Below are 21748 nucleotides of genomic sequence, written 5' to 3' on the forward strand. Positions count from 1 at the left end.
AGAGGCTGAAGTCTTGTGACTGGTATATCCAGAGGGTGGCAGTTGCCAAATATCAGAATCTTAAGCTTAAGTTTTTTATCTTTTGGGGGAGGGTGTCAAGTTATCTTGCCATATCATCCACCCTATTTTGTCCTCCAAAATATATCCTAGCCGAGATACCCTCATTTTCTGGGAATTTTCAAACAGTGATACTAAGAGTGATGGTGGGAGTCTATTCCTGTGGCTGTCTCCCCACTGTTTTTTAGCCTTAGCCCCAGGGCACTGGCTGTAGAAGCTAATTGGATGCAGGGGGCCTGGGTGAAGGCAGTTTGACTGTTAGCAGGGGGAGAGAAAGAGAGAGCTCCCTTTTTAAAAAGCACTAATTGAGTTCTGAATCAGCCTCAATCCCTTTGATCTCGCCTCTGTTTCCCACACAGCATGAAAGAGCTAGATCAGCACTTTCTAACAAGGGTGCGCCACTGTGCCCCCCCTCCCCTGACGCTCTCTACTGCCGCCATACACTGCTTGTCTCCTTCAGTTAAGATAATGAAGATGCTGAGAGATAAAATGTGTATTTAATAAGGGGGGGGGGGGATAGGGAGGCAGGGAGGCGGAAGGGGGCAGCCGGGGCCTTCCCTGCAGTTTGGTGCCTGGCCAAGAGTAGAGCTGAGAGTAAAGAGTAAGACTTGGCCCCAGGGGGTGGGGGTTTCTGGGCTTAAATCCAGCTGACTTCACTGCCTGCTGTTTGCCCTAAATTCCCCCACCTCCACCCTTTCACCCCCATAGTCCCTTCTTTCCCATCTTCCTATTCCTTCTGAAAGACAGGGACTTGTGCTCAGCCACTTAGCCTTTGGTACAACACCCCCATTCTAGAGCCGGCTGCAAGGTCCAGTCTGGGCAGCCCCCTCTCTGCCCAGGACGCCAGAAGCTGTGGGTTGCCGTGGGGGGTGGAAAAAAAGCTGGAGTTAACTAAGAGCAGCTGCGGGTCTGGGCTCTGCCTAGAACCAGCTGGGGCCAGCCTCTGGTGGTGGCTGGGGAGTGGGGGGTGACCTCCATCTCTGGGCACAAGGATATCCTGTGGCTGAGAGTTGTACTTTTCCCCGAGCTTGGCTTTGGCCTTATTTTGCAGGGCACTAGTCCATTCCCCCACCCCTATTCCTACACACATTCACAGCCTCCTTTACTGGACTCACAACAGCGGTGGCCCATTTTGAGATCTGAAGATCCCCAAGCCCTTTTGTAAATACTTATTAACTTCCTGGGAAGGACTATAAGCTTTGTTTTACTGCTTGAGGAGGCCCGAGGTACATCAGGGTGAAAGGTTTGGCCCCAGATCACCCTGCTGGTTCCACCCCAGGGTCTTCATCCCCACCCTGCCTTTTACTTCTTTCTTCAGTTGGCTCTTGTCAGTGGTGGGAGGTGTCCAGGCCCTACAGGCTTCACTGAAGTTCCTCTCCTCTCCAGGAAAGGTCCACGCCCTCTCCCTCGCTGAAATCTGTCCCTGGGCTCCCCTGGCCCTCCACCCCATGACACTTTCCCTGTTCACCCGCCAGCAGTTTTTCTAAGCCGAGGAGAACTATGCGACTCTACTTACAAAATGCTCCCAAGCAGCCAGCTGGGGCTCAATTTTACCCTGCTCTGTCCCTCTTACCTACCTGGCCCCTCTCCCCTGTCCCAGCCTGAACTTTCTAATGATTGGTCACTGTAAATTAGGTCAGTAACCTTGGTGTTGATCTAATTTGCCGAGTGATCTGCTCCCCACCCCTCCTCTCTAAAAGGTTGTCTATGAGTGTCATGTAACATCCTCCTCCCCACCCCCACCCCCCAAAAAAATCCTAAAGATATTGCTCATTATCAGTATAGACTGCCAATAGAGCTATGTCAGTGAGGTGAGATTGGTCCGGTTATCTCCCTAGGAGGGATAAAATTTTTGTCTTTAGGCTCCAATATTTCTCCAAACAACAGATTCTACTTAACCCATACCTTCTTTGCTCTTCATCGTAGTTCCTAACTTCTAGTAAGAGCTCTCAAGTCATCCTGTCTTTCTCCTACATTAGAAATCAGGTTGTTTCCCTCAGTGGTCTCCAAGATTTCTAAGCAGAAGTAATTGAGAAGGGATGGGAGGGAGCAGCATAGTTCCACCAGGATGCTGTAGTAGGAGAGAAGACAAACCTGTCCCCTAAATTCCACCCCTTCCTCTGGTCCTGTGTTGAGAAAGCATCGGATTTTGTAGGCACAAAACCTGAGTTCAAATCTTGATTGCAGGATCTCCACACCTTTGGAAAAGCCATCCTTTTTAGATCTCTTATCTGTACGATGAGGTTAGGCTACATTTATGCTTGTTGCCATCAAAGTTCTTTTTTATTTCCAAAGGAGGAAAGACCTTGTCTGCTCAGCCCCGAGGGGTTGGAGGGTGGAAGTTAATTCACTTCCATGATGGTGTGTGTGGAGGTGCCCTTTAGTTTTCAGCCCCATTTGTGACTGGACTTCCTTTCCTCCCCCTCCCAATAAAAAAAAAAAAAAATCAGGCTCCAACTTTTGCACCCACTGATCCAGCCACTGCTAGCAAAGGAGGGCGGGGAGAACGTGAGTCGGAGCATGGACTTTAGGACCCAACGGGAATCGGCGCCTCTTGCAGCAGCCTAATCCAGAAGCAGGGGGGAATCCTGAATCGAGCTGAGGGCTTCCCCGTATCTCCTGGGAGCCCCATCGCCCCTTTGCCAGCACACACCTGAGCAGGTAGGCTTGTGCATCCCTGCCCCCACCCACGTGTCCCCAGGGCTGGCCACTTGCCTGAGTCTCGGCTCTTTTACCATCTCAGGTTATCCCCATCCCTTCCCCCAACCCTAGCCACCATAGTCTAGGGCTATTGGAATAGGAACAGCCGGGGTTCCCCCAGAAAGTTCCCAATTCTAGGCTCCCTAACCTTCCATATTTTCACCCTGGCATTTTTTTTCTTTTTGTCCCTCATCCTTGTCCCTTGTCTTGGGTAAAGGCAGAAAGTGGAGAAGAGAGGTCTGCTCAGGCCCCACCACCAAACCCAGCACTAGAATAATGTCTGTTCCTCCCCAAGAAAAAAAAAGAGTCAGCAAGTTGGGGGCAAGGGGGTGCGCAGAAAATATAGTTAACTGGGGAGGGGAGGGGAAATGGGGACAGAGGAATGGAGAGCATCCTAGAGAGAGTAAGCTGGCTATCCTTGTCTCAGCCCTTTCATGCCAGCAAGGGCAAGAAGGCAAAGTTTAATGGGAGTGGGGGGCTTTTTGGACATTAGAGGTGCAAAGGAGTTAAAATACTTCTTTCCCAGGTCCTGCCCACGTTCTCACTGTGTTGATCAGAGGTAAAGGCTGAGGGAGAGTGGGTGCGAGGGAATTTCATAGGCAGCTTTAAGGGTTGCTGGGTGGGCCTAAGATCGAGGCCCTGCCCTGTATTGGCCCTCTCTCTCCCAAACCTCCTTCAGGGTCCCTAAGCTTTATGTTCTTTCAGCACCTGTTCCCCTCCTTCCTTCCCCCCACAACAGACAGACAGACAAACAAAAACAACATGCACTGCAGACACGACCTTGTCCCTTCCTTGATCAGCCTTGCCTGGGATGTCTGCTTGTAGGATCTCGTGCTGTCCTAGAGGTGGCTGAATGAGCAGAAGAGGGATCCCAGAGTCTGGCCCAGGAAAGGAAGGAGGCAGGCTGAGCCCAGATGGCTGAGGAGGTGGGGGGGGGGGGGGAGTTGTTGTGGGCCAGATGGAGGAGGCCACCAGGAAGTCGCCCAGCCCTGCCAACTCCCTGGGCTCCTCTCCTTCCAGAGCCCTGGGCTTCTGGTGTTACAGTGCTGGGTGGGGGGGGGAGGGCGGGGGGGGGGGGGGGGGGGGGGAGTTGTTGTGGGCCAGATGGAGGAGGCCACCAGGAAGTCGCCCAGCCCTGCCAACTCCCTGGGCTCCTCTCCTTCCAGAGCCCTGGGCTTCTGGTGTTACCCTGGGGCTGGGTGGCCCTGAGGCCTTTCTGCTTTCCCATGTTTACCCTTTGTTATTTTTTCCTTCCGTGGGGAGGAGTAGCCAGATGAACTGGTCCTATCCTTAGCAGCTCTAGAGCGTGACTTTGTGTCAATATGTGTGACAATCTCAGTTATTCTGAATTCATGTGTATCTTGCTCCCCGTTAGAAGGGGGGAGTAGGTTGGGGAGGGAAAGAGGCAGAAGGAGAAATTGGGAATGACCAAGGGCAACCACTGGTGAGGCTCTTGTTTTTTCTGGGGCCACGTGAAGCCGGGTCTGGTGGGGTGGGCTTTGGTAACCCACAGTGCCACTGGCCTCTGACTTGGGGGACAGGACCAGAGGAGAATAGCTGACTTTAAGGTTTTTTTTTTTCCATAAAAAGATAGGAACTTGGGGGGGGGGAGCTTTGGTCTACTGGCAATAACTCATCACTAGCTCTTCTATCTTACCTTTCCCCCAATCTCCAAAAAAAGTATTCTGTGACTTCAGGTCATTCAGGTAGTTTGGGATGTGGGGAGGAAGAGTCAATAAATGATCAGGTTTTGTTGTAGGGGAAGGGTGCTTGCTGCTTTTGAGATTTCTCTCCCTTGGTGCCTGACACAAGGGCTTGTATTCCCCCCTAGTGGTATGAAACTTGTCCCCATGCTTAGCTCCTAACTTCAACATTACAAAGCCATGCCTCCTTACCCAACCTCAACTCCTCCTCCTTTCTTCCATCCTTCAAATGCTGTCCTTGGCCTTGGCTCTCCCCTGCCCCACGGCTTCCTTGTCCGGCTCAGTGAGCAGGAGGTCTAATCAGATTGGACAGCCGAGATGCATGGTGGCTGAGAAAGCAGTCTGGGCCGATGGGGACGGTCAAAGTGGTACCCAGAGCTCCAGCACACCTCAACTCCTCTGGGGAAGCCAGAAATAACTAGCCCAGAGGACCTGCAAGTTGGTGGGGATTTGGGCGATGGTGGGCAGAATTTACTGGGGGTTTTGCTGATATCTTGCCAGATACTTGATGTTTGCTTCTTGCGAATGTTTTTCACGTCTGCTTTAGAGTGACGACAAGGACCTAGATAGTGTGGGACAGGTCCAGTGAGTTCCTACAGTTGGGGTTTCCATCTTTGGGGGATAGATATTATATCCTTTTCACTTGCATTCCAATAAAATGTAGGCTGTTGGAGGGAAAGAATTGTCGAGTTGTTTGTTTTTTTGTATCCTCAATATCTGGTACAGAGCCTGGCACATAGTAAATGCTTTGTTGTTGATGTTGTTCATGACCCCATTTAGGGTTTTCTTGGCAAAGATACTGGCGTGGTTGGCCATTTCCTTTTCCAGCTCATTTTACAGATGAGGAAGCAGGCAAATAGGGTTAAGTGACTTCTCCGTGATTACATAGCTTGTAAGTGTCTCAGGCCGGACTTGAACTCAGGAAAAGGAATCTTCCTGACTTAGGCCTGGAATTTAATCTACCCTAGTGAGGGCTTAATAAATAAATATCTGAATTGTCTTCCTAAAATCCATAGATCCTCCCAGCTGCCAATCTCTGATGTCCTTTGTTTTTTCTTGATGCCCTGGGAGGTGCTTACTTCTCAGTCCATCTATTAGAACTTCCCACTGAGTCTACTGTCTGAATTCTGCAAGAGCTATATGGGTGTTTCTGTGGCTTTTTCTCACCTCCAAGGTATTTCTCACTCAGTCTCTGGGCTGGGATCCAGGACTCCTGGGTTTGCCTCTTCACTGTGTATATCTTCTCTGGCAGCCCGTGGAGAGTTGTTGAGCTGGTTTCCTTTTGTATGGGGTTGGGAGAATCATCTCTCTGAGCTGGGAGGTGACTGGAAATCCCAGGACACCATTAATGTTGTCATCCCAACCCCCATTCCCAACCTAAACCCTGAGCTTCCAAAGCCACTGGGATTGGGTCAAGCAGACTTGCATACATTAGTGGTGTGTCCAGTGAGTATCCCAGCCTCCAGCTTTATATTTAGGAAGCTGAGATTTTTTTTAAGTCTCTCCATGCCCTGCTTGTCCCTTTCACATAGATGCATGATTACTAAACTATCATCTCCTGCTCTGGATCCTTTTCTTGCTAAGTTTTTAGAGCGCTGACCTTTTCCAGCTAGTAGGGAGAAAGGGCTGTAAAACCAGAAGAGTTAAGGGGAGGGAATCTCTACTCCCCTGTCCTTCAGATTAGCCTGGGGAGCTGGTATTTCCTCATACAACTCTCAAATCTATTCTCTCCCCTCCTGCTTCCAGTATCTCATTCTTTTGGGGTAGTCACCATCCTGTTTGATGGTTGTGGTTGACCTTGATTGGCTGAGGATTGAAAGAGTCCTCAAGTCTGCCCCCTCTTTCCTTTCTTCCTTGGTGGTGGTGGGAGCTGGCTCTGAGAGTGTGGACACAAACCGCTAAAACTGCCCAAGAGGGTAGGATGCCCTGGATGGCCAATTTGGCACCTGCCCTAGGCTGAAGTGCTGGACATCATTCTGAGCTCAGAATGGGGGGGGGGACAGGATGGCACACAGTTTTCTCCCTCCCCCCTCATTTCCTGCTCCTTGGGCAGCTGTGGGCAAGAGGCAGCAGGGACTATTTTTAGTTGGCCTGTCCCCTAGCAGGAGAGACGTGCAGAAAGGCACGGGGCAGCCCAGAAGGGGGACTGTTGGCCAAGGTGGGCGGGAGGGGGCTGAAGGAGTGAGGAGGGATCTGAAGGACTGCTGGCGGTAGGGAGGGAACTGCATAAGGATAGGGGTGGCACTAGACTTGGGATGGATCGTGGAGTCAGATCCATATAAGTATCAGAGCCAGGGGGTTGGAATGTGGCCTGACCTAGCTTAAGGGAGTAGAACTAAGGGAAAGTCAGCAGAGTAGAAGGAGAGAAAGGCAGCCCCAGCCATCTCCTCATCTCTTTCCCAAGCTCTGACTACTCGATTTAGATGTTTGTCTTGCCAAAGGATGCCTCCTTCTCCATAACATTGCATTAGGGTCTCTTTTGTTAGACCCAGTTTGTTTGGTATCTGCTGAGGCAACCCTTTGTTGATGCAGAACCCTACCCTGGTTGGTTTATTGATCTCTGATTTTTGGAGACAGGTTTTCCCAGCAGTTGTAATGGAGACAGCTTTGAGGTTTGGATCATATTTTGGGAGGTTGGGTTAAGACAGGGGGGAATAGGGATTATGGAATATCAGATTTAAAAGTGACTTTAGAACAATGAAGAGGACATTGGATTTGACAGTGGAAGACTTGAGTTCAAATGTTAACTTTTTATTTGTTATGACTTCTCTGGACCAATTTCCTTAGTTGAAAAATGAGTGGTTACCTCCAAGTTTCCTTCTAGCTCTAAATCTCTGCTTCTCTAATTTAATCCATTTCCTTGACAGACACACACAGAGAGAGACTTTGTCTCTGTCTCTGTCTCTGTGTGTGTGTGTGTGTGTGTGTGTGTGTGTCTCCCCGCCCCCCCTTTGCAAAGTAGCAAAGACAAAACTGGGAACCAAGTGTCCTGGCTCCTGGACATCATTATTTCTGCATCATTATTATGTAGCTCTCATTTCAAAAGAACGAGCTTATTAGGGTCCTCTGTGTCCACTCCATGACAAAACCTTATATTATATATAGAAGGGGATCAGTAAAACTAGGAGATGATATTAATTCCCCCATACCGTAACACGAGGCTTCATTCAGGAAAGAGTTCTGAGTTATTTTGTCAGTCGGTGTACCTAGTCTTCATCCCCAAAGGGATAATAGATTTAAAGCCAGAGGGGACGTTTTAAGATTATGTAATCCAACCCTCAGAAAAGTCACCCAAGATCACACAGCTATATGTATTTGTACTCTGACTCCAAATCCAGCATTATTTTTACCGTACCGCACTGCCTCCAGTATGGGACAGGTGGGCATTACTAAGGCTCCTTCTACTAAACTTCTGATTTCCCCCAAGTTGGAAACGGTAGGAGGAAGAGGAACAAAGACAGACATTTGAGACTTGGGACAGAGGGAAGCAGAGCTAAAGAATAAAAATGGAGAGGAGGGAGGAGGACTGTGTTGGAGATTATCGCGTGAGTTAACTGTTAACTAGGATAGTTAGTGCCCCATTCTTTCAGTGTTCCATCACTGATCCTCAACCTTTCATACCAGTTTTCAATCTGACTGGAAGGCTGCACTCTCGTCTTCCCCTACCTTCAGCTGATCTCAGTTGACTTGGGCAGATATTGCCCCTCCTCCTTCCCTCTCAGTCACTGTCTGTGTCTCTGTCTCTGGGGGCTATGTCATTCCCCCCACCCCCAACCTCTGGGCTTTCTGCCACAGTGTGTGAGAAATCGATAGTGCAAATGGATTGAGGATTGAAGCTGTCTGGCCTGCTGACTCCCCTTGGGGCTCCCCTATCCCCTCCCCCAATCTTCTGGGACTAGAGACTCTAGGCAACCGTGGAGATGGGGTGGGATTCAGGGGGAGAATTTAATCCCACTGAATTTGAACCATTAGAACTAACCTTCCTTCACCTCTTTATTGGCTAAGGGAAAGGGATTTGGAAGAAAGTATTATGGCTTGGGGGAAAGGGGGAATCAGATTGATATGGAAATTATTTTGTTGGGGGATGGAGATGGGTGGGGAAATAATTCTTATGCCTGGCAAATATTCTTGAACCTTCAATTGCTGACTGGTGATGGAGAAGGGGAGTGGAGGAGTCCAATTTTAGGACATTTTCTGCCAGACTGGCACCAGGGTGACAGTGGGAAGGAAGAATGCCATTGGGGAAACCAGGGAAAGGAACTGGATAATATCCCATCCCACCAGCCACCGGTAACCCAATCCCCCACCCACTCAGTTCTCTTGCCTGACAACTTCAGCAGCTGCTGGGATGTGGGGGTGGGGGTAACAAGGGCAGGGAGGGGGATACTGCCAGGGCATGTTGAGCGAGACATGGCGCCTGGGTACAACTTGGGTGGCAGGAGGAGGTGGAGCTGGCAGTACTGTGTGTGATGAGTGACGGGCAGAGGGCAGATTGTTATGCGGGCAGGGTATCCCAGGGGTCTTAGATGACTTGTTTGAACTAGAGAGTGGTCATTGGCAGTGAGGAGAATGGCCAACTTGAGGGGCAGAGGATAGTCTGTGACACCAGAACTCCCTGAATTGTGCTTCCACACAGAGGTGGTCATGGGCAATATGCAGGAGGTTCCAACTCTCTTCCATGCTAGCACCATCTTCCCACAACCCTTATTCCCTGGCAATGCCGAGTAGGCACAGCAACCCCAGTGACTAAGTCACTTCTGTCCCAGAAGCTGGCACAATGCCAATTTCAGCTCTTCTCGGCAGGTGAGTCACTGCTCTGGCATCTCTTCCGGATGCAGCTGAGTCACCCTAGTTGTGTCCAATGGGGTGGGGGTACTGGGTCTCAGGGGCCTGTGATTTGAGTTATATTCTATCCCCAGACGGTTTCTTTGACATTGTCTGTCAAGTCTTGGTCTGTCCTAGATCTAAAGGATTTTCTGTTCTCCTTCCACCCCTTTTCCTGCTAATCTTCTTCAGTCATGTCTGTGCCCATCCCAGTTAGCTTTTTCTCTGTAGAAATGGTCAGATTAGGGTGGCAGTTCCTAGACTTGGCAATCTAGGCAGGGAAGGGGGTACTGTCATGGAATGGGAAACCTTTCAAGTACTCCAACAAAGGGGTTGAAAGCTTGTGTTGGTGACAGGAGAGATGGTTGCTTTCTCAAATGCTGTCTAAAAGGTACATAGCGTTTCCTGCTTTTAACAGAAAAAGGCTTCCCTTCTTCTCTTGACTTAAAATGTGCCATTTAACATATCTGGTACTTGGAGTCAAGGATCCTCTTCCCCCTTTTCCTCCAAACAGTCCTTCCCCTCCTGGCACTACATCGGTACTCATCTCTCCATCCTTCACCTAAACCTCTGGCAAAATAGGGTAGTATAATGGAAAGAACTTGGAATTGGGTGAGGAGATGCAGGTTTTGGATTTAGATCTTGTATTAACTTGTGTGATTCTATTTCCCCAATCCTCTGACCTCTACTGTGCCTGGTCTGGATAATTTATTTGTGTTTGTAATCTCTGGGCTGTGTGTCTGTGTGCGTGTGTGTGCGTGTGCGTGTGTGTGTGTGTGTGTGTTGGGGGTTGCGAGGAGAGGGAAAGGCTGGGTCTGGAAAAGACTAAAAGATCTTTGAGGGGGGGAAGGGGTGGTAGAGGGAAGTCAAAGAATAGCTTGTTTTCTGTTCATTCTCTGCCCTGAAAAGCCACTCATTTCTCAGTATCTCCTACCATTTGTGTCTTTCCCCTGAAGCCTCCTTGGCTCTTTGGTCTGGAATTCTGCTTCTAGGTCATGGGGGGAGGAGGGGAGTGGGGAGGAGAAGCAGCTTTCTCCTGCTCAGACGGGTGTGTGTCCAACACAGCTGGAGTTCAGCTGCTTCTGGAAAAAAAAAAAAAGCTGACTTTGGGGCAGTCCCTGGGGCTCCCTGTTCCTTTCCTAGGCCCCCTGTAGGCTATGGGACATCCAGGCTTCTTCCTTTCTCTCTCTTACCTTCTTTAAATCTAAAAAGTTCCACTCTTGTGTAGTTTGGAGTGGGAAATAAAGGGCAAACGGGAAAAAAAAAACACATTTGGTTGAGTGTGTGGGGGAGCTGAGAACACTCACCCGGCAGTGAGCTTGAGAAAGCTTGTAGAATATAAAACTCTGATCCATTTTCTGGGGTAGACACAGGTAAAGGATTCATTTGTCAGTCTGGTGCTACTCCTACGTGTCTCCGTTCTTCTATATGTGAGGCTACTGATGTGGGTGTCTGTTAGCCTCATGCCCCTAGCAGCTCAATCCAGCTGTGGTAGCCATGATAGGGTGCAGGGGCTGGCTGGTGAGGTGGGTGTATGGGTTGGGGCAGGTGATGGATCTGCTCTGCTTCCACCTCCACCCCAGCAGCACTCTGTGCTCCTGAATTGAATCAGTAGGGAGGTGGGAGGTGGGGGGGAGAAGGGGTTAAGCATTAGCATCCACATCTGGGAGCCATTGGTGCATTCCTACCCGCTGAGCACATGTTTGCGGATGGATCTGGCCTGGATGGGGTGGGAGGGGATGGGCGGCTGAAAAGGCAGACGGAAATCAAGGCGGGAGGAGGAGATAGAGCACTGATCCGACAGGAAGGAGTGGAGGGGGGGGAAAGCTGAGGGGGGGAGATACTCTCTCCAGAACCAGCTGGGTATACCACTGTGATGCCAGGTCATAACAGTTCATCCATTTCTCTCCTCACCCCCTATCCCCAAAATAAAAACAGGATAGGTCATTCTCCAGAAGCCTAGACCCAGGAGGTCATTCTAAATTACCCTGTCTGGTAAGAAGTTGAGAATCCAAGTAGGAAGTGGAAGAAGTTGGTTTTCTCATCGTAGCTGCCTTCAGTCAACAAATATTTAAGTACCTATTTTTGTGCCACACAGGGCTGGGGGCTGGAAAGACAAAGATAAAATCACCTGCCCCCAAGATGGATGCTTTGAATTCAAAGACCTCAGTTTCCTTCTGGTGTAAAATGAGGTTAGACCCAGGCCATCTCTGGGGTACCACCGCTCTCCTGATATTCTATATACTGAGGACCTTTCCTTCCTTATACTCTAGTATTGTCTCTGCTGCATTTTATATCCAGGCTTTTTTGACCCCCTTTCAAGAAGCCCTTCAGGCGGGTCTGTGGCTCAGGACCCTGTGTCTGTCTCTCCTCGTTTCCCCATGGATTTCCTACTGTCTAAGCCTCTTTCAGTCCCAAAATAAGCATAGACCTTAGACAAGTAGCCAGCTGTCTCTGAGGAAGCTGGAGAGAAATGTGCATTAAAAAAAGATGTTTGCATTGGTATGATTGAGAGCTGGGATTCAGAAATAGGGAGACAACTCCTGCCACTGTCCCTGGATCCGTAACTTGGGGTTTCCTAATGCTGTGATCTAGTAGAAAGACATTTGTGCTCTGGGTTAAGCCACTTATCCATGTGACTTTGGACAAGTCATTTGACTCGGGCTCCAGCTTTCTTTTCAGTAAATGTCGAGGGCGTTGGACTCAGTGTTGTTCTCCAAGGCCCTTTCCAGCTCTGACATCCTTTGATTCTATTTGAGAAGAGCTGAGACCTGGCTCTTATTTCTTTCTCCTCCCGCCCCCAGCAGAGCCAAAGAAGGAAAATGAATCAGTCTGCGTCTCTCCGGGGGGTGGGGGGGAGAGGTGTGCCGAAAGTGGGGTGGGGGGCAGGGGAAGAAGGTTCCTAAGCTCCCCCTACTGGTATGTTAGAGAGCTGCTGAGTTTGGGGGCTAGGGGCGGGGCCCCTTTTAAAAAGGGGTGGCGGTGGTAAAGAAAGGGGGTCTCCCGCCCTCTAGCCTTGTCTGATAGTAGTTGTGGGATTCTCTAGAGCTGGGTCCCCTCGGTTCTGACTGGCGCGGATACCTGCCTCTCCTTGGGAGCTTTAGGGGAGGGGGGGGTCACTAGGATAACTTCGTCCCCAGCTACCCCTCCCTCCGGAGGTGCCCTCGCCGCTTGGTTCCCCTGCGCACGTGGTGTCTGTGTGTTCATCGCGTAGCTTAGCGCTTACTGGGTGATTGGGGTCCGCCCGGGGCTCTAGGCGGGTGAGTGTCATCCTGACCTCTCGGGATCCTGATCCTTGAACACCCCCAGTGAGGTTCCGCAGCCTCCTCTCCTCGAGCCGCCTCCGTCGCGGGCAGGGGAGTGGGGGTTCCCCCGGTTCCCACGCTCCCGCCTCCCCCCTCGGCTCCTTCAGCACACCTCTCGGGGTGTTCGCCGGGGAGGTGGGGGAGTGCTCCCGGAGCCCCGCCCCCGCGCCCGAGGATTGGCCGGCTCGGCGGGGCGGGGGGCGGGCCCGTGGGGAGGAGGCCGGCACCCCCACCCCTCCAGCACCCCGCCCACCCCCCAACCCCGGGCTCCGGGTAAAGTTTCATGCTCGGCACGTGACTCGCCATGGCCGCTGCGCTCTCCCCGCGCCCCTGAGCCCAGCGGCGCGGCCCCCGTCCCGGACTCTCCCCCTCCGAGGTCCCGGAGCGGAGCCTTAGCGGAGGACTAGGAGGAGGGAGGGAGGGGCCCGGGCGCGCCGCGCCCCGCTCCGCTCCGCGCGCAGACAGACGGACCGCTTCTCCTGCTGCCAGGTACCCCGCCGCCCTCACCCCGCCCCCAGACCCGGGGGAGACCTCGCCCCGGCCCGGCCCTCCGGGCGCCCGCCGCCCCGGCTCGGCTGGCCGGCGGGGAAGGGGGCGGCCCGGCGCGGGACGGGCTCGCGGGCTCGCGGGCTCGGACCGGACGTAGCCGCGGGCGTGGAAGGGGGGGCCGGGGAAGCCCGCGGCGCGGGGGCGGCCGCGGCTGGGTGGGTGTGCGCGCGCCTGGGAGCGAGGGGCGGCTCGGCGCGCCGGCGGTGCCTTTGTACGAGTCTTTGTGAGGCCGGCTCCGGGAGCCTGGCTGCGCGGGGCGGCGGGCGTCCGGGGTCCCGCGCGGCCGGCCGTCTGCGGGGGCGTGGCTGCGGGCACGGCTGCGGGCGGTGCGTGCCGGGCGGCGGGAGGGGGCGTGTGCCGAGGCCCGCTGTCTGCCTGCCGCCCGGCCGGCCTTGGCCCCGCTTTCCGCCTGACGCTCCGTGAGTCCGCCCGAGCGGGGCTCGCCCGCGGTCTGCCCGCTGCGTCGGGAGTCCCCTCTGCGCGCTGTGGGCCTGGGTCGGGGAGTGGTCGGGGCTGTCTCTGCCAGCGCTAGAGACGCCGGGGAAAACTTCTTGTTCACTTGTGAAAAACAAAAAGAGACTTTGAAACCTGTTTGGGGAGAGATCGGATGCCCAAAGGGCCGGCCCGCTCCCTCTCTCCCTCCTGCTACCGGAGACGGTCTGCGGCTTGGGGAGAATTAGCCAGCGGCCCCTCCCCGCGCGGGGGGGGCGGGGAGCACCCGCGGAGCCGCCTGGGGGAGCACTCAGGGGAGTGCTCCCTGGGGGTCCTAGGGAAAGCCTACGGGACAGACAGCAGGCCCTGTGCAAAGTGGGCCGGGGTCCCATCCAGCTCATCTCTTGGGGAAGGCAGTGACCCTGGGGGTCCCACTGACGTCCTCCCTCGCGAGGGAGCTGTGTTTGGGGGGCGAGGCCCGAGAAATATGGCTGTCTTATTTTGCCCGGGACTGGCTCTGCTGGGAACTGTCTGGGACCTGGTACAACCCTGATTCTTGCTGACTCCAGTACCACCCACAGAGGCTGGGAAGCTGTGGGCCAGATGTGTGTGTGGGGGGTGGTCACTGAGAAATCAGCTTTTCTTTCCCTCCTGCCCATCGCCCTTCTCTGCCCTGGGCACAGAACCTCTACCTGGGCATCGGCGATGAGTTAATGGCATGTGGGGGGAGGCAGGGAAAAAATAGTGCGGAAAACCTTCCTTCTTCCTCCGCGGAGAGAAAGTTAATGGAGAGCTAAGCAGAAGGATTCTCTTGTCTCAGGGGTGCCTCCTCCCCTGCTCGCAAGAGCCCCCAACTGCTCTTGGGATCAGCACCCCTCAAAACTAGTTTTCCTCTCCCCGCCCCCCATTATCAAAAGCGTTCCGGCTTCTGAGTTTGTTTCTGTTGGCCTGTTTTGTGTGTGTGTGTGTGATTTACTCACTTGTGTGATGGATCTGCCTGAGAGACTCTTCCTTTCTTAGATCATTTTGGTCTCCTTGCCCTCCCTTGGGATTCTCACCATCCACCCTCTTACTTCCCATCTCCCAGTTGTCCCCATCCTTCTTCCGGGGACAACGAGGATAGGGGATCTAGAGTCTCTTTTTGTCCCTTGCTGAGCTTGAGCCTCCATGTGTCCAAGTTGGTAACATGTAACCCTTCCATTGGCCAATCCAGAGTCATTTCATTCCTGGGAGGAGACCCGAGTGCAAACCCTAACTTCATCTCTTGTGTTGTTCAAGGACAGCGATTTTAGGGAATCCCCCAAATCAGTATGTGGGGGATGTTCTAAGCCCTGGGGCTTCCCCTGGGGGTGGAGAAGGGTCTGGAAATATTCTTCCTACCTGGGCCCAGCCTCCTCCTTCAATCTGAGGTCTGTGAGGGCCGGGCCCAGCCTGGTTTAGAGACAACATGTATTATTCACATTTTGTGGTTGGCTATTAGCTTGCCCTTGTATCACCAGCGAATTTGGAGGGACCACATTTTGGTGGAGTCGAGTGAGCTTAGAATTCATTAGACAGTTTGTTTGGGTGAGGGAAGTGTGAGATCAGTGCTGACTGGAATCTTGCAATGTCCTGGGCCAGAAAGGTCACTGAGGTCAGACAGAGTAGGACTTCTAGCACTGGGAATCGGAGACTCCAGCTTTGGAGAGGGAGTGTGTGTACGTGTGGGTGAGAGAGGGGGAACTTTTCCCAAAGGGAGTCTCTCTCCACAGCTTCACTCACTGATCTGGGGGGGCAGCCCTTTGTGGACACAGGTGGAGGGCTGAGATGACCTCTTTGGGCTAGTGGGACGTGGATATCCTGTTACTTCCCCTGCATTTCAGTCCTGTACCAACTTGGGGGACAGGCCGCAGCGCCCACCCCCTCTGGGGCTGGGATAGCGGTGGCACTTCTGCCTTATTCCCTGGGGGTGCCCCTTCCTTCTTGTACCAGCCTAGCAGGAAGTTGGCTGTGGGGAGTCCCATCTCACTTAGCTCATCGTCCCGTCCCCACCCCCACCGCAACCCCCACTTTGCTTTTTTTCTAGGCACAATCACCCACACGTGCCACAACATAGTTCCTGTTACTCATGCACAGGGCCTCTAATCTGTGGGATATTGGTAGAAGGTCTTGGCAAAGATCCCTCAGGTAGGGGTGGGCAAGGGTCTGGAGCCATCTTTTCCTGACCTTCCCTACCCAAAGGACTGGGCCTGTGCCCTTGGCATTCCCCTCCTTCTCGCTCCCTGCCTGGTCTTAGGGATGGTTCCCAGGACTGTGTGCAGAGGCTAGGGCCTGCCAGCTGTGCCCCTGGCACCACCCCCAACACAGGCACAAGCCCCACAGCTCTGGCCGGCTGCCCCCTGGACGGTGGGGTGGCTCATACAGGACAGGATGGTCTTCAGAGAACCTGTGGAGGCGGCAGCCTCCCCAGGGAGCCTGGTCTGGACTCTCCTGCCTGCCCTCGCCACAGGCCCTTAGCCCTTCCCACCCTCCCTCTCCCCTGTAATCCCGTGCCAGGAACAAATGGATTTAGGATAAACGGGGTTAATCTCTCTTCTGTCCAACATCATCTTCCTGCACGCTCCCAAGAACCTGCCCTGACCTTGTCTAGAAAGCCTAGGTGGGGGTGCTGGGAGGTGACTGGGGTGTGTGTCTGCAAGGGAGCCCGGGCCTGCGGGGTTTGGAGGGGGAGAGTCTTGGCTGCCTCAGTGAGCCTTCCTTCACGTTCTCCTCCAGTTCCCTCTCTTTTTTTTAACATGGAGAGCTGCATTTCCCCTTCACCTCCTTCTCCCCCCCCCCCGCCCTGTGCCCACCCCTGCTGTGGCCCACACAGTTTGGGGGAGAAGGAGGGAGAGGCTGTTTTCTCTGTGTGTGTCCGGGTGTGTGTTGGGAATTGTGTGGATTGGGTGTCTGGGTGTCAATGTGGGAGGTGAGAGCGGCGTGTGTGTGTGTGTGTGTGTGTGTGTGTGTAGGGAGCAAAGAGAGAGCTTGGGTGTCTGTCCAGGGTGTCCGTGTCGGGGGGGGGGGATTGTCTCCCTCTCAGTCTGGGTCTCTGCCGCCCCACAGCCCCCACAGCCTGGACCGCCTGCTGCTCTTTCTGCAATTGGAGCCTCTTCTTGCTTGTTTCTGGAATTTGGAGAGGAGGAGGAGGCAGACAGACCTCCCACACTCTGGCCCGCCTGCCTGGCATCTTGGGGGGAGGGGAGGAGAGGGGGCATGCTGGGCTCCTTCCTTCCCTGGAGATAGGTACGGTAGGGAGGAGGCGCCCCACCACAGTCCCACACCCCTTCCCCCTGCTCCCCAGCAAGCTGCCACCCAGAGCTGGAGACCAGGAGAGGTGGAGTCCATATGCAGCCTTCCTCTGCCTCTCTCCCTCAGCTGGGAGGAGGCCACCAGCTCTGGTAGAAGCCCCCACAGGCACGACTGGGCCCCCCACCCCATTGTCAGGCCCAGCGGGGATTAAGCTGATGCTGTAGCCTGGGTCCTGCACCTGTCAACCTCTCCCACTCTGTCTTGCCTTGTAACCAGAGCTCACAGGGGTGGGGGCTGAAATGTGACAGGTGGAATTTCTAGGCCCTCGTCCCCTCTCCTTCCCTACCAACCTCAGCAGGTGTTCCTCCCCCTCTTCCCCAACAGCTCCCCAACACCTACTCAGGTCTACCCTCTCCTCACACTCCACCCTGTTCCTGCATGGAGGGACAAGTGGGACAGACCCGAATAGAAAGCAGGAGGAGCACAGAGAGGTCTTAATCCTGTTCCTCTCAATCCTCAGATCTCTCCCCTTTTCTTTCTGGGCCCTTCTGCTCCTCTGGGGATGGCTGGGGAGATTTGGGGGTAGTTCTCCCTTAATATTTTAATGGCATGAAGATTGGGAGCTCAGCTCAGGACCAGTGGGGCGTCTGGGTCTGGCTGGCCGCCCGGCCTGGGCTAAATATAGTCCAGGACATCTGCAGAGAAGGGGGAGAGGAGAGGGAGGTTCCATTCCCTCCTTCGGGCCAAGGTGCCCTCTCCTGACCGGGCACCTTGGAACTGGGAGGGCTATTCCTTGGCACTCCGTCTGAGGCGTCGGACAGAGAGCCACTAAGCGAGCTCCGAGCCTCCCTCCCCAGGCAGGGAGCATGGCCTGCCTCGCACGGTGACAGACGGATCTGGGAGGGCTTGGGGGTTTGGGAAGGGAGCTGCGGCAGAGGGGAGGGGGCATTCGGAGGGGGACTTAGAGGGTCAAGGGCTCAGTCTCTAGGCTTTCCACCCAGCAGACCCAGCTCCCCTTTTCCCTCATTCTAGAGTCACTTAAGGACAGACACTTGGGTGTTTATGTGAGTCACTGTCACTGTGACCCACTGTGTGTGTGTGTGTTCTATACCCCTTATGGAGTCATCCTGTTCTTCCTTTGAGCCCTGAGCCTGATGCATGTCACACACTCTCACACACACACACACACACACACTCACACTCTCACACATACACTGTCCCTGTCCCCAGCTCTGATGTCTCTGGTCCCAAAGTGAAACCCTGCAGGCCTAGGAATCGAGACTTGAGAAGGGGAAGCTGTGGTGAGGAGTTCTCTGATCTACAGTCACGGCAGGAAGCTGAAGGGAGGGGGTCTGAGGGGGACCGGGCCTTGAGTGGCAGAGTGGGAAGGACCCTGACCTACCTCAGTGTGGAGGGAAGGGGAGGGGCAGAGTGGTCACTTCCACATCTTCCTCTCTTGTCCCCTCCCCTGCTCCCCTCCAGGCTGGGCGAGGGGCTCTGCCTCTCAGAAGGGTGCCAGCCCCTCCCCATCAAAAAGGCACTTCCAATCACGTGGCTCCGGCTTCCTGTCTCACCCCTGGGCTCCTCAGGGCCGTGTTTGTTGTGGGTTGCTATGGCTATGGCCACTGTGGGCACCACCCCTGGGGCCCTGGGGAGGTGACTTCTCCCCCACCCTCTCCACAGTGAGTAGGCCTGCCCCTGGGGAGTGCGCCCGAGCACCTTTGGGGGCCCGTGCCCCGAGTGCCCTTTGGGGAGGGCTGAGTGGTGCCAGTGCCGGTGGGTGGGGGGTGACTGTCTGCACGTCTGCCTGTCTGTCATGATTGCGACTGCTTGTGATCTTGAAGGTGTAGGTGGCCAGAATGGCAGGATATCAGTGCTGCAAGGGAAGGGCTTGGGAAGCCCTCTAGCTCTAGCCCTTTCATTTTGCAGAACTAAAAGCCGGGGTGGGAGAAGTGGTTCGCCCTGTCACAGAGCCCCGGCGCGGTCCTTAGAGAGCCGATCTTGGGACTAGCCACGGTCTGGCTTTGAAGCGCTCCCTTAGATGCCCCCTGGCAGTGCCATCCCAGCACATCGCTCCTCAGCATTCTAGGAAACGCTCAAAGAACCTGCGCTGCCCAGGTGGAAGCCTGCAGGGGGAGGGAGCTCCCTTGCAGGAGCCCCTGTGTCAGGGAGAGCTCAGGTGCGGCCCCTGGCTGGGAGTATCTTCCTGGCTCTTGTGGACGTGGGCCCATGAGAGAATCATGGGGTTTCTTATACATGCACTAGGCTCATGGGAACTCTCCATCCCCAAGCCCCACTGTTCTGGGGGCTTCTCCTCCCACACTGTCCAGTTGGACATGCTCATTTTTTCCAGGAAGTCTCTAGCCTTCCTGGCACTGCTAGGTGAGGGGAGCTTTGGGGAAGGAGGGGCCCATTGATATCCCGGGCTGTGAAAGTGTGGCTGGGGAAGAGAGGGATACGGTACTTAACTCTTCCCCAGGCCCCGCTTTATTTCCAGCCTTCCTCTCTCCCCTCTTTGTGTCTCACTGTGTTGGATGCTTTAGGGAGGAAGGTAGATCACTTTTCCTGTTCTGTCCTTGGTCTGAGAAGGGTGTGTGAGTGTGAGTGTGTGTGCATGTGTGAGAGTGTGAGTGTGTGTGTGTGTGTGTGTGTGTGTGTGTGTGTGTGTGTAATGGAGAGGGTGAGTGGGGAGAGACCCTAGATCTGGGCTCAGCTGGGTGGGGTGTGTCTGGAGCAGGAAACTCCTGGGGGTCCTAGGGGTGGGGTGGGAGAGAGGCAGCCTGAGTCAGGCCTGGTCTGGGGTCAGCGCCAAGAGGATATCCTGAGGCAGGAGAGAGAGAAGGGGGCGTTCCCCGGCTTCCCCACGTCCTAGGTCCCTGGGGAAGGGACTGTGTGTGTGTGTGTGTGTGTGTGTGTGTGTGTGTGTGTATCCCATAGTGGGAGGGAATAGAAATGGGCCTTCCAGTGAAAGAGGGGTGGGTCACACCAAATCCCCGCGGTAAAGCATCTGGCTTTAAACAGAAAGTGTGACGACTCACTAGAACAAGTTGTGGGTTGGTGGGAATGAAAATCTGAGGGTGGGCGGGTGGGTGGATTCTGGTGTAGACCCAGGATGAGCTCTGCCAGGAGAATCTGGAAGGGGAGAAAGGAACTATTTCTCTTGCCCTCTGGTTTTCTCTGTGGAGAAATGTAAGCGAATGAAAGGGTACTGAGAAGGGGCATATGCCAGTGTGGGGGTGGGGAAAGCCCTGGGCCAGGATCTGGGTGGGGAGGGGGGGAGTGGTGGTTTCCATGCGGGAGGAGGGAGAGATGGGTCCCCTTTAGGGGGTATTGCCCCAGAATACCCTTCTTCCCCCCACCCCCCAGACAAAGCTGCCTTTGTATTGACCAAACAATCCTGTGGTCTAGGCCACCGACCTCGCCCGCTTCATCTTTCTCTTCCTCTTCCTGTTTTCTTCCTTCCCCTACCTTCCCTGGTCCTTCTCCTTGAGTCTTGGGGACTACCACCCTCCCCTGCCCCCCCCATTTTTTACCTATGATGTCCTCTGAAAGACAAGTCCATGTGGCATCCTTTAGGCCCTGGATTTTTTGTCTGTGGTTTTGAGGGGGGGAGAAAGAGCTGGCACCTAAGGGAGAAGTTGTGGGCAAATTCACCATCTTCTTCCCCCTCACCCCTCTCTCCCCTGATTCCCTCATGAGGCAATCTTTAAGCTTGGAGCAGGGCACTCCTGGGAAGACTGGCAGCAGAGGCTGTTTGAGAGTAGCCAGAGGGGCTGCCCCCGGCGGAGCTCCCTCATTTCTGTCTCCTTTTCCACCCCTTTTGGAGACAGGCAGGGCAGCCAGGGCACTATAACCCAATTGGGCCTCCCATCTAGGGCAGGTCTGTTCTTGCCTTTCTGTGGGTAGGGCTGCCTAGAGTCAGTTCCTTCAGAAATATGGAAGAAGGGGACTGAAGAGACCCCAGAGAGTAATGTTCTTGAAGGCCCCCTGGGAGCTGTTGGGGTTCGCTCCTGGACAGTTGAGGGTAGACAGCATGAGGGACTTCCTGGATATTTGCATGTGGTCAGTGGGAGAGAATGAGGGAAAGAAGCAAGAGCTGAGACACTCCCTCGGTTAGGCTCTCCACCCCTCTGTCTCCCCCCCCCCCTCCACCTTCTTCCCCCATCCTGGGGAGGGGGACTTACTGATTTTAGTGTATATCCAAAGATTTGGTTCTGACTTCTGGGTCTGCTACCGAGGGCTTGAGGAAATCACTTCACTTTGTGGGCCTCAGTTTCCTTAACTGAAACACAAAGAGATTGGACTTGATCTTTAAAGTCTCTTTAAGCTTTTATAACCAGGATCTCTGAGCCTAATTTGGGGAAGAGGCAGGTATATTCACAGAGTGGATTTAATGATGTCTTGAGTTTTGTTTTTTGAGGAAAGGATCTGAGTTATAGTATCACCTGGACACAGAGGAGGCTTCAAGGAAGCATTTGGGGTTCCCCTAGTAAATTAGTAGGAAGTGGGGATCAGTCAGTTCTCTCAAGTCTGGTTCTCTCAAGACCTTATCATTCCTCACCCACCCACCCCAGTTCCTTGTTTTTTACTTTATTCTGCACCGCCCTCCTAGATCTCCCCTCCCCATCCCCTCTGGCCTGAGGGATCGTGAGGCCCTGTCCCCCCTGAATTGGGGGGGCCTGCTGGCCAAAGGCCTGGCTTGGATGCCTGGCTTCCTGCCCACCCAGCTCTTGGCAGTAGGGAAGATAAATACTGAGACTGAAGCTGCCTGATTGCCTAGTGGAGGGGCTGGGGTGGGAAGGAGCTGCCGACCAGCCTTACTCTGTCTCTCCCTGTCTCTCCCTGTTGCCCAGTGTCCAAGGCTGGTTGTAGAAGAGAGAAAAGAGTCCCTACTCTCTTTCTAAAGTT

At 54.1% G+C, this 21748-nt stretch overlaps 1 protein-coding gene across 1 annotated transcript in view; it reads left to right on the top strand.

The window, feature by feature from the left end:
• Positions 1–12847: 12847 nt before the first annotated feature.
• The window catches only part of RARA (retinoic acid receptor alpha), a 43583-nt gene continuing 34682 nt past the window's right edge, over positions 12848–21748 (top strand). Inside the window, exon 1 of the mRNA XM_031966230.1 lies at positions 12848–13078. The gene's annotated coding sequence lies outside the window, so the exon portion shown is untranslated. The remainder of the gene's footprint in view (positions 13079–21748) is intronic.

The sequence above is a fragment of the Sarcophilus harrisii genome, chromosome 4 (genome assembly GCF_902635505.1).
Source record: "Sarcophilus harrisii chromosome 4, mSarHar1.11, whole genome shotgun sequence".
NCBI classification, from domain to species: domain Eukaryota; kingdom Metazoa; phylum Chordata; class Mammalia; order Dasyuromorphia; family Dasyuridae; genus Sarcophilus; species Sarcophilus harrisii.